Here is a 12,861-nt window from a genome sequence, read left to right as displayed (position 1 = left end):
AGATCATAAGACACAGGAGCAGAATTAGGCCATCCGGCCCATCAAGTCCACTCCGCCATTCATTCATGGCTGATCCATTTTTTTCTATCTCCTCCTCAACTCCAGCTCCCAGCCTTCTCCCTGTAACCTTTGATGCCATGTCCAATCAAGAACCTATCAATCTCTGCTTTAAATACACCCAACGACCTGGCCTCCACAGCTGCCTGTGGTAACAAATTCCACAAATTCACCACCCTTTGGCTAAAGAAAATTCTCCACATCTCTGTTTTGAAAGGGCGCCCCTCTATCCTGACACTGTGCCCTCTTGTCCTGGACTCCCCCACCATGAGAAACATCATTCCCACATCTATTCTGTCTAGGCCTTTCAACATTTGAAAGGTTTCAATAAGATCCCCCCTCATCCTTCTGAATTCCAGCAAGTACAGACCCAGAGCCATCAAATGTTCCTGGTATGATAACCCTTTCATTCCCGGAATCATCCTTGTGAACCTCCTCTGGGCCCTCCAGCTGTATTGCAGCACTATAAATCTCTGGTCAGATCCGTTAGTCTTGCGAGACTGTGGATCTGCGCCTGGAAAGTCTTCACTCTCCAGGGCGCAGGCCTGGGCAAGGTTGTATGGAAGACCGGCAGTTGCCCATGCTGCAAGTCTCCCCTCTCCACGACACCGATGTTGTCCAAGGGAAGGGCATTAGGACCCATACAGCTCGGCACCGGTGTCGTCGCAGAGCACTGTGTGATTAAGTGCCTTGCTCAAGGACACAACACGTTGCCTCGGCTGGGGCTCAAACTCACGACCTTCAGGTCACTAGTCCAATGCCTTAACCACTTGGCCACGTGCCCAGAGATCACACCTGGAGTATTGTGCTCATGTCTGGTCCCCTCATTACGGGAAGGACGTGGCAGCTTTAGAGAGAGAGGGTGCAGAGGAGATTCACCAGGACGCTGCCTGGATTAGAGAGCGCGAGTCCTGAGGACAGGCTGAGCGAGTGAGGGCTTTTTTCTTTGGAGCGAAGGTGACTTGATAGAGGCTTAGATCGAGTAGACGGCCAGAGACTTTTTCCCAGGACATCAATGGCTAATAAAAGGGGTAATTTTGAGGTGATTGGAGGAAAAGTATGGGGGGGGGGTGAAATCGCCCTGCCGGGGTGGTGGTAGAGCTAGAAACTAGTGTGATTAAGCTAGTTAAGAGATACAAACATGGATGAAGGAAAAATGGAGGGCTGTGTGGGAGGGAGGGGTCAGATTGATCTTGGAGTAGGTTAACGAGCAGCGGTAAAGTGAACTGCAACATGGGAAGATGTGGCCAACGTGTAGGCAGAAGGGGATTGTGGGCCATTACTTTATTCTGAGATACAGCACGGTAACAGGGCCTCCCGGCCCAGCGAACCTGTGACACCCAGTCACACCCGTGTGACCAATTACCACTAACCCGCCCGCACATCTTTGGACTGTGGGAGGAAACAAGAGCACCCGGAGGAAAACCCACGCGGTCACGGGGTGAAGAACGTGCAAGCCCCTCGCAGGCAGTGGCGGGAATCGAACCCAGCCCTAGTTGGTTCAGTACAACACGACTGATCTCACACTCTACTGTATCACCACCGGCAGGTTCTAATAATGGGGTCCCCGTTCTCTCCTTCCCCTGCCACCCCCCGCGGCGCGAGGTCGGACGGGAAACGGTTTCCCACCTCACCTTCACCCTCGCGGCCCGCTCCTCGTCGCTGGCCAAGTCCAGGAGCTCGTCGACGTCAATCTCCAGCTCAGGGATGGATTCCTCCTGGAAGGAGTAATACACAACATGGAACATTAGGGCAAAAAAAATGCAGGCCCTTCAGCCCATGAGGCGGTGCTAGCATGTTAACCCACTCTAGAACCAATCTAAGCCTTCCCTCCCGCATGGATTGAGGTAATTGTGAAGCCACGGGGGCAAGTGCAGATCACAAGTCCTGGTTATGCGACCACTGACGCTAGGCTAGACAAATCTCTGAAGATAATGGCTGGGGGTCACCCGTCTTGTGAAGACACTGCCCAAAAGGCAGCGATGGCAAATCACTTCTGTAGGAAAAACTTGCTCGAGAACAATCATGGGCACGGACAGACTGCGTCACACGACACCGCACGCTACAAACGGACAATCCGGTCTCCCCTTAGCTTCTGACGCTCCAGGGGAATACAATCCCAGGTCTGTCCAACCTCCCCTTCTAGTGCCCTCTAATCCAGAGAGAAGGGTCTTGGCCTGAAACATTGACTGTTTATTCCTCTCCATAGACGTCGCCCGACCGGCTGAGTTCCTCCAGCGTCTTGTGTGTGTTACAAGGAGGAGAAAATCTGCAGATGCTGGAAATCCAAGCAACTCGCGCAAAGTGCTGGAGGTCAGGCAGAGTTCCTCCAGCACTTTTTGTGTGCAGTACTCTGGATTTCCAGCATCTGCAGAATCTCCTGTTTAGCATCCCAGTAAACCGCTTAAAGACAGAACAGAACATAGAAATCTACAGCACACTGCAGGCCCTTCGGCCCAGAACCTTGTGCCGACCATGTCACCTACTCTAGAGACTGCCCAGAATTTCCCTATTGCATAGCCCTCTATTTTCCTAAGCTCCGTGTACCTATCTAAGAGTCTCGTAAAAGACTCTACTGTATCCACTTCCACCACCATCGCCGGCAGTGCATTCCACACATCCACCACTCTCTGTGTGAAAAACTTAGCTCTGACATCCCCTTGTACCTATTTCGAAGAACCTTAAAACCGTTCCCCCTCGTGTTCGCATTTCAGCCCTGGGAAAAGGCCTCTGACTATTCACACGATCAATGCCTCTCATCATCTTATACAACTCTATCAGGTCACCTCTCATCCTCCGTCGCTCCAAGGAGAAAAGGCCAAGTTCACTCAACCTGTTCTCATTAGGCACGTTCCCCAATCCAGGCAACATCCTTGTAAATCTCCTCTGCACTCTCTCTGTAGTATCCACACCCTTCCTGTAGTGAGGTGACCAGAACTGAGCACAGTACTCCAAGTGAGGTCTGACCAAGGTCTTATATAGCTGCAACATTACCTCACGGCTCTTAAACTCAATCCCACGGCTGATGAATGCCAACACACCATACTCCTTCTTAACAACACTGTCAGGCTGAGCAGCAGCTTTGAGTGTCCTATGGACATAGACCCCAAGATCTCTCTGATCCTCCACACTGCCAAGAGTCTTACCATTAATATTATATTGTCTTCAAATTTGCCCTACCAAAATGAACCACTTCACACTTATTTGGATTGAACTGCATCTGCCACTTCTCAGCCCAGTTCTGTATCCTATCGATGTCCCGCTGTAACTTCTGACAACCCTCCAGACTATTCACAACACCCCCAACCTTTGTGTCATCAGCAAACCTACTAAACCATCCCTTCTACTTCCTCATCCAGGTCATTTATAAAAATCACAGAGAGGAGGGGTCCCAGAACAGATCCCTGTGGAACACCACTGGTCACCGACCTCCATGCAGAATATAAACTGTAAGAACCATCTTCTACATCCTTCACATCCCTTCTTTCATGGAGTGACCAGAATTGCACACTAATAACACTCCTCTCCCTCCTGCCATCTGGCAAAAGGTACCGAAGCATTCAGGGCTCTCACGACCAGACTGTGTAACAGTTTCTTCCCCCAAGCCATTAGTCTCCTCAATTCCCAGAGTCTAGTCTGACACCAACCTACACACACACACTCAACTGAACACCACTCCTCTCCCTTTGCAATTTTTGCTCATTTCTTTCTCAATTCCTGCTAAAACATTGTTTACATTTACATCATTTATTATTATATTGTAATTTGTCCTTTACTGTGCTGATTGCCTTGTTTATTAATTATTGTACTGTCTTGCACTATTTTGTGCACTTTATGTAGTCCTGTGCAGACCTGAAGTCTAGTGTAGTTTTGTGTTGTTTCACGTAGTCTAGTGTAGTTCTGTGTTGTTTCAGGTAGTCTAGTGTAGTTTTGTGTTGTTTCAGGTAGTCTAGTGTAGTTCTGTGTTGTTTCAGGTAGTCTAGTGTAGTTTTGTGTTTCACATAGTCTAGTGTAGTTTTGTGTTTCACATAGTCTAGTGTAGTTTTGTGTTGTTTCAGCTAGTCTAGTGTAGTTTTGTGTTGTTTCAGGTAGTCTAGTGTAGTTTTGTGTTGTTTCAGGTAGTCTAGTGTAGTTTTGTGTTGTTTCAGGTAGTCTAGTGTAGTTTTGTGTTGTTTCAGGTAGTCTAGTGTAGTTTTGTGTTGTTTCAGGTAGTCCAGTGTAGTTCTGTATTGTTTCACGTAGTCTAGTGTAGTTCTGTGTTGTTTCAGGTAGCACCATGGTCCTGGAGGAATGCTGTTTCATTTTTACTGTGTTCTGTACCAGCAGTTTATGGTTGAAATGACAATAAAAAGCGACTTGACTGATACTCCACGTGAAGCCCTTCCCTCCTCCATTTTTCTTTCATCCATGTCGTCCCTACCTGGGTCTCTTAGGTGTCCCTAATGTATCTGTCTCTCCCTGGCAAGGCGTTTCACTCACCCACCAATCTCTGTGTGAAAGCCTCTGACACCACCCCTCCCCCACCCTACCCGCTGTACTTTCCTCCAATCACCTTAAAATTATGCCCCCTCATTTTTGCCATTTCCACCCCAGAAAAAAGTCTCTGGCTGTCCACTCGACCTATCATCTTATCATTTATACTCCTCTATCAAGTCACCCCTCACCCTCCCTCACTCCAAAGAGAAAAGCCCCAGCTCGCCCAGCCTCTCCTAATTAGACGCATTCTCTAATCTATCCTGATAAATCTCCTCTGTGGCCACACTAATGCTTCACACTTCCTTCCTACAATGAGGCAACCAGAGGTGATACGATACTCTAAGTGTGGTCCAACCCGGGCTTTATAGAGCTGCCTAGACTACCTCACAGCTCCTGAACTCAATCCCCAGCTAATGAAGGCCAACACACCACACGCCTTCTTAACCAACCTTCCAACTTGCGAGACAACTTTGAGAGAGCGATGGGCACGGGGCCCAAGATCCCTCTGTTCCCCCACCCAGCTAGGAACCCTGCCACTAATCCTTGCCGGGGTGAGGAGAGAGCCAACCCCATCGGTCAGGGAGCGAGAGCGGGAATTCCTGGGACACGTAGTGAGGAAAGGGAGGCTCTGATGTCTGGCAGAGATGGGAAAAGCCGGTGGAAGAAAAAGTCGGGGCTGGACAGTGCACGACCTTCGTGAGTTACATCAAGGGATGGAAGTTTTGAAGAGTTTGCGAGAACTTCTTGGATTGAAGATTGATGGGGGACCATGATCGCCCACAGGCCACAACACCCAGCTAACCACGGCGTAAACTGGAGAGGACATAGGGCCGAGTATGGAGACCGTCCCTCCCGGGCTTTGACCTACTGTCTTGCCAGCTGACAGACTGGAGAACAGGAAGATCCCATTCCCCCACCCCTACCTCGGCCTGGCAGTTCAGGACAAAACACAGGACGAGTCTCCTCCCACCCACTTCCCGAATCACAGCCGGCCAGGAATACAGAAACAGGAAATGCTTCATCCGTCAGCACATCCGATCTGGGAAAACTCCAGGCCAACCATAGCCCGGCAGGCGGAACTGCGAGCACACGCGGAGGGCAGAGGCAAACACCCCTCTCCCGGGGATTGCTACCAGCCTCTTAGCAGAGCAGGAACACCAGTGTGGAGAGCGGGGAGCAGCCTTGATGCGGGCAGATGAGAGGGGCAGGAGAAAAGGGGGGTGAGGGAGGAAGGAGGGACGAAGGGGTGGGGAAAAAGGACAAGGGTGGGAGAGGAGGGGGAGGAGAAGGAAGAGTAACAAGGGAAGAGGAGGAGGAAGATAGATGAGAGGTGTAGGAGGAGGATGAGGGGAGAGGAGCAAGAGGTTTGTGGGGAGAGGAGGAGAATGAGGGAGGACGAAGAGGAATGAGGGAGGAAGAAGATGGATGAGTGGAGAGGAAGAGGAAGAGGTTTGAGGGAAGAGGAGGTTTGTGGGGACAGGAGGAGGAAGAGGAAGGAGGGAGGAGGAAGATGGACAAGGGAGGAGGAACAAGATGGATGAGTGGAGAGGAGGAGGAAGAGAGACGAAGAAGAAAGATGGAGGAGAGGAGGAGGTATGGATGGGGAGGGGGAGAGGAGGAGGAAGAGGGACAAGGGAGGACAAGGAAGAAGATGGATGAGTAGAGAGGAGGAGGAAGAGGGATGAAGAAGAAGGATGGAGGAGAGGAGGAGGAAGAGGGACAAGGAAGGAGGACGGTGGATGAGGAGGAGGAAGATGGACGAGGGGGAGGAGGATGGGGCAAGGGGAAAGGAAAGAGTGGGGTTACAGAACAAGAACAGGAGAGAGGAGTGATGAAGAGGGAGGAGATTATATGTTTAATGCACGTCAAACCATTGAGGTGAAATGGAGGTGGGGGGAGGGGGGAGACTTCCTCCCTGGGCACGGGTGCCAAGAACCATGAGGTTCAAAGTTCAAAACCTCAGAATGCGGGGGCTGCAGGTCGTGGAGGAACATGGTCACCCAGAATCTCCCCTCTCCTATTAGCCATTCCCACCCTGGGGAAAAGCTCTCTGGCTGCCCACTCGGTCTGTGTCTCGTATCATCTCGTCCACCTCTTCATCTCCTTCACCCCAAAGAGAAAAGCCCCAGCTCGCCCAACCTCTCCTCATGAGGCTCGCTCTCTGATCCAGGCAGCGTCCTGGTGAATCTCCTCTGCGCCCCCTCTAAAGCAGGAGTTCCCAATTCTTTTTTTTAATGCCACGGACCCCTGCCACTAACCCAGGGTCCGTTGACACCAGGTTGGGAAGCCCCGCTCTAAAAGCGTGCACGTCCTTCCTACAATGAGGTGACCAGAACCAGAACTCCCGGCCTCCTCCGAACACCAACAAAGCCCCGACCAAGTGTGGGCTTCACCAGAGCTTTATAGACCTCACCTCGTGGCTCTCGAACCCGAAATTTCCCTGTTAATTTATCGAGAAACATCGCAGAATAGGCCCACTCCAGCCAAGCAGCCCCTGATTTAATCCCAGCCTAATCACAGGGCAATTTACAGTGACCCAATTAACCTACCAACCAGGACGTCTTCGGACTGTGGGAGGAAACGGAGCACCCGGAGCAAATCCACGCGGTCACAGGGAGAACGTACAAACTCCTTACAGGCAGCGTTGTTATGGAAACGTGATCGAACTGGGAAGAGCGCAGAGTTGATTCAGGAGGACGTCGCGGGACTAGAGGTCAGGCGAGGCCGTTGTTCCTTGGGAGCGTTTAAAATTCTGGGATCCATTGATAGGGAGGACAGTAAGTTTTTCTCCCCCTGGGTGGGGGGAATTTAAAGTGTACTCGAAGAACTGAGCTGGCAGTGAAAGGGGCTGAGGTAACGTACAATACTTTCATCTCAGAAACACTTGGACAAGGTTCAAATCCAGGATTAGAGTTCACTTTATCACATGTACGACGGCACTTTAATAGTGCAGTGCGCCGTTTGTGTCAACAGGGATGTGCTGGTGGGGGTGAAGGGGTGCAGCCTGCAAGTGTGGCCACGTATTCTGGTGTCAAGGTGGCGTACCTGTGTAGGTGGGACGAGGAAGGGGTTTGAGGGATGTGGGCTGGAGGCAGGAAATTGGGACCAGCCTGGCCCATAAATCATGGCCGATTTATCATCTCTCTCAACCCATCCTTCTGCCTTCTCCCGTGACTTTTGACACCCCGACAAACTCCTAGCCCTGCTGCCTCGCTCTCTGACTCCACGCCTTAACCTCAATCAGCCCCCCCCTCCCCTCGCGAAACGTACTCCCCAATCCGGGCAGCGTCCTGGGACGTCTCCTCTGCGCCCTCCGAAAACCTTCCGCATCCTTTCCTATGACAAGGCGACCAGAAATGAGCACGATACTCCCAGTGCGGCCTGGCTAGAGTTCTGTGGAGCTACGCTACCTTATCTTGAATTTGAATTAATAGGAGCCGGGGGAGGCCTAGAACAGCTTTGAAATCACTCCCAGGATTCAGAGCGCCAGATAAACATTCCCAGGAATTGAGGTGATGTCAGGGAAAGGAGGGAGGCTGGAAGGATGAAGGGGCAAATTTGGCCTGAGGCCTAGGCCAGAATGAAGCCTGGGTGTTTCCTGCCGAGCAGTGGGGAGGGCCTGAGTGACTTTAACACCCTCCCCCACCACCACCCCCTCCCCCCGTGGGCCACAGACAGGGCTGTGCCTCCTCGGTCAGCTGTATTTAGAAGCAACTAAGAACCAGCCGACAGCTGCAGACCGATTCAGATCCGGTCTGGGGCAGCAACGGCAAGCCCTTCTGGGGATCGGAGACAGACACCGCACTCACCTCCCCCTGTTCGTCAGCCCCCAGTTGGGTTGAAAGAGGCCTGCTTCTTCCCCTGCAGGGAGGGAGGGATTTCCCAGGGTGTGCAGGGGAAGAACTAAAAACATGCTCACCCAGACACACACAAGAATCAGCCACTAAACCTCTGCACAGAATAACACCACCCCCACCCCTCATGCTGACTGGCACAGGGTACGGGGCTGAGAAAAGGTCCTGACAGATTTGCACGCCCTCTGAGAGAGGGGGACTGATTGGTTTGTGTGTGGGTGTGTTGATCTGAGGGTCTTTTGCACCATCACGAGCAGAGTCCTCCCGTTATCGAGGGCATCTTCACAAGGAGAAGCCTCCAAAAAGGGCCAGCGTCCGTCATTAGGGACCCTCATCACCCAGGGCTTGCCCCCCTCCCCCTCCGCCGTCCAAGACCGGAGAAGCTGCAGAAGATCGTGAACACAGCCCAGCACATCACACAAACCATCTTCCGTCCATGACTCACTTACACCGCACGCTGTCGGAGCAGTGCTGCCAGGATAATCAAGGACACGACCCACCCAGCCAACACACTTTTCGTCCCTCTTCCTCCGGAGAAGGCTCAGGAGCTTGAAGACTCGTACGGCCTGATTTGGGACAGCTTCTTTCCAACTGTGATAAGACTGCTGAACGGATCCTGACCCAGATCTGGCCGTACCCTCCAAATATCCGGACCTGCCTCTCGGTTTTTTTGCACTACCTTACTTTCCATTTTCTATTTATGACTTATAATTTAAATTTTTACTGTTTACTATTGATTTGTACACCAGGGAGCGCGAAGCGCAGAATCAAATATCGCTGTGATGATTGTATGCTCTAGCGTCAATTGTTTGGCGACAATAAAGTAAAGGAAGATTTCTGAGCGGGTCTCGAACCCACAGACGCCTCATTTACTCCTCTGTCTGCAGTGATACTTTGAACTTTAAAAAACAAAAGCTTCAGAAACTTCTTCCTCACCCCCTCCCTGTCCTATGCGTGTCTCCCACGTCAGCCGGCTTCAAACCCACAAAACAGGATTGGAAGCGAGACCTCCTCTTCAGGGAATGCCTTCAGAGGAAGAGGGTGTTGGTGCTGGAGCACCTGGGTGTGTGCTTGCGTCTTTGTGCCAGTGTCTGTGGGGAGGGCAGCAGGAGTACAAACACCCCCCCCACTCCGTGTGTGTGTTGTGTGACTGCAGCCCTGGTATCACGAAACACCTCGCCCTGCTAATCTCGATCTCCCGCTGCCAACTGCGGCCGCCGCCTTCCAGCAAGAAAAACAACTCCACTCTGCCCGCGGGGAGATCCGCTCCCATCTCTGACACCGCTCCCACGGAGCATGCTGCCGGCGTTCCCGAGGGGAGGGGAGAGACTGTTCTCCCAGCTGCCGGCGCCTTCCCCGCCCCGGCCCCCTGATCCCCACCCAACAGAACACCCGGGAGTCGGGCTCCTTCCACCACCTCCCCCGCCCTTCTCCCTCTTCCAACCCCCTCCTCTCCCGAAATCCCAACGGGCAAATTCAAGCGGAAGAGATTTTGCGGATGCTGGAAATCCAGAGCAACACACACACACATACACACACACAAAACGCTGGAGGAACTCAGCAGGTCGGGCAGCCTCTATGGAGAGGAATAAAACAGTCAAGGTTTCAGTCCAAGACCTTTCTTCAGGACTGGGAACGGAGGGGGGAGGAAGCCAGGATAAGGCAGGCTTCGGGGGTGGGGGGTGAAATTTAATTAGTCTGGTGTATTACCATCGGCGAATATTGTGAAATATGTAGTTTTGTGACAGCAGTACTGTGCAGTATATAAAAAATACTATATGTTTCAATAAGAAAATATTAAAGAAGAGTTCACTCACATTTTTCCACCTAAAATTCTCTGTGGGAATGACGTGTCCCCTGTCCTGTGTCTTTTCAAACCCTCCCCCAGGCTCTGAGCTCTCTGGGACCCACAGGATGCCTCTGTGACAGCCCTTTGGCCCATCGAGTGTTTGCCTGCTCCTGACCACCCATCTGGACCGATATCACCTCATTCCCAACACCCTCGCTAACCCAGATTCCAACACATTGTCGGGACGTGGGAGGGACCGGAGCACCTAGACGCGGGGGGGGGGGGAGGTCCCCCACGCGATCGCAGGAGAACATCGAAAATGACTGCCAGTTACGGGGAAGAAGTTTTAAAAAGGATCACCGAGACGCGCAAAAAGAGAGCTGCAGAGTGAGGCATGGTGATTATGAGTTCAGAAATCGGAAGGAAGGCAGAGGGGAAGGAGCTGTTCCTGAATCGTTGAGTGTGTGCCTTCAGGCTCCTGTACCCACCTCCAAAATGACATGGGCTTTTGATGGTGGGGCAGCTAGTGGTGGAACTGGCTAAGTTCACAACTCTGGTCCTGTGCAGATCAGATGGTGATGCAGCCGGTCAGGATGCTCTCCCCCAGTTCATCTTTGGTGACATGCCAAGTCTCTTCCGAATGGGGTTGGAACCTCTCCATCCCTTGGGGGGGGGAGGGCAAATTCTCAACCCCATCCCCTCCCACCGTGCACCCAGAGGCTAAGGGCCACCAGTCTGGTTGCCCGGAGGCTCCAAGACCCGGGTTCGATCCCCGCCGTGTGCGTGTCCTTGTGACTGCGCGGGCCCCCCCCCCCGGATGACGTGTGGTGGGTGAACTTGGCACCTGGGGGCGAGGGACGGAATCGGCGAGGGGTCCCGGATTTAACGGGAACATCGGGATCGGTCGAGGGCAGCGGCCGGCACGGCCTCGATGGGCCAAAAGGCCTGGCAGCGATCTCAGAACCCGGCGGGGGCTTCACTCCGTCAGTGGGGTGCAGATACGGCGCTCCTGCGGGGAACACGTGGGCGGAAAATCGCGGGTGGACACGAACCTCACTAGGGGGGAGGGAGAAGGGATCTTGGTTCAACTCCTCGCCCTCCACAAAGAAGCAGAGAATCTGCAGACGCCAGAAATCCAAGCAACATGCATAAAGGGCCGGGCAGTGTCTATGGAAAAGACGTGAACGCTCGACGTTTCGGGCCGAGACCCTTCAGCCTCCAACCAAATGGCACGAACATAACTTTTCTCCAACTTCCCATCATTCCCTCCCTCATCTTTTATTCCCCACTCTGCCCTCTTACACCCGGTCCCCTCCTCCTCCTCTCCTTTCTCCTCGGGGCCACTCTCCTATCAGAGTCCTTCTTCTCCAGCCCGCGAACTTTTCTACCCCTCCCTACACCTTCCAATTTTGGCTCCCCACCCACCCACTCCTCCAAGGGTCTCAGCCCAAAACGTCAACTCTTCATTCCTCGCCATAGACCCTCCGAGTTCCTCCAGCGTTGCGTACGTGTTGTAGGGATCTCAGTATAAACCGATCGGGGCAAACGAGAAGGAAGTTTACTCTGGCCGCTGGGGGTTGCCCTGTCCAAAGTTACAGGGCAAGGGATTTAGGACTGAGACTGCAAGATGCTTCCTTCGGAGGGCAGTGACTCTGGTGGGGGGGGGGGGGGGAGGAGGGCGGCACAGTCCCTTCAGCCCATCTCGTCCTGCCTAGCCCGTCCCTCCGCCCGCATGGACCGCACTCCTCCCACCTGTGCTCCCTGTCCAAACTTCTCCCGAACGCTCAAGTCGAGCCCACATGTGCGGGCAGCTCGTCCCCACACTCTCACCGCCCCCTGAGTGAGGAAGATTCCCTCCCCCCATGCTCCCCTTAAATATTTCACCTTTCACCCTTAACTCGTGACCTCCAGTTCCACTCACGCCCCAATCTCAGTGGCTAAAGCCTGCTTGTGTCCACCCTACAGCCCTCTTCAACGCTGTAGCCGTCTGCCAAACCTTCCCTCCTTCTCCCGTGCTCCAGGGAATAAAGACCCAACTCCACCCTTCCCTACAAATTCAGGTCCTCAAGTCCCGGCAACCTCCTGGTAAATTCCCCCCTCCGCGTTCCTGTCAGTGCCCGGAACCACCCCGACCCCACCCACCCACACACCAGGGGCGGTCAGCCCAGAGCCCCCAGGGGGAGGAGGCTGCGGAGGAGCAGGTTCTGTCACTGGTACATCCAGTTCCCGTGAGGGTCTCCCCACCCTCCTCCCCGTGCCCCTTACCGTCCCCCACCTCTCTTCCACGTCCCCCTCCAACTTCCCGTGGACCCTGACCCTCTGTCCCTTCTCCCACTCTGTCCCTGTCCATCTTAGTGACCCCGTCTCTCTCATACTCCCTCGCCCTCATCCTACTTGTCCACCTTCCCCTCTCCCTCACCCCCTCCAATATTCCTCTTACCCTCTTTATCTCCTTCATCCCTCAGTCCACTCACTGTCTCTCTTTCCTTCTCTTCTCCCATTCCGCCATTCTCTCCCCTCCCCTTTTCCTTCCCCTCTCTTCTCCCCGTCCCTCCCCTCTCCCCCTTTCCTTTCCCTCCATCACCCTCTGCTTTCCCTCCCTACCCCTCTCTGCTCCCTCCCCCCTCTTCTCTCCATCATCTTCCCTCTCCCCGTTCCCTTCCCTCCCTCACCCTCCGCTTTCCC

The sequence above is a fragment of the Mobula birostris genome, unplaced genomic scaffold (genome assembly GCF_030028105.1).
Source record: "Mobula birostris isolate sMobBir1 unplaced genomic scaffold, sMobBir1.hap1 scaffold_735, whole genome shotgun sequence".
Classification (NCBI taxonomy): Eukaryota; Metazoa; Chordata; class Chondrichthyes; order Myliobatiformes; family Myliobatidae; genus Mobula; species Mobula birostris.
The sequence above is the reverse complement of the archived record's forward strand: the minus strand, read 5'-3'. Positions refer to the sequence as shown.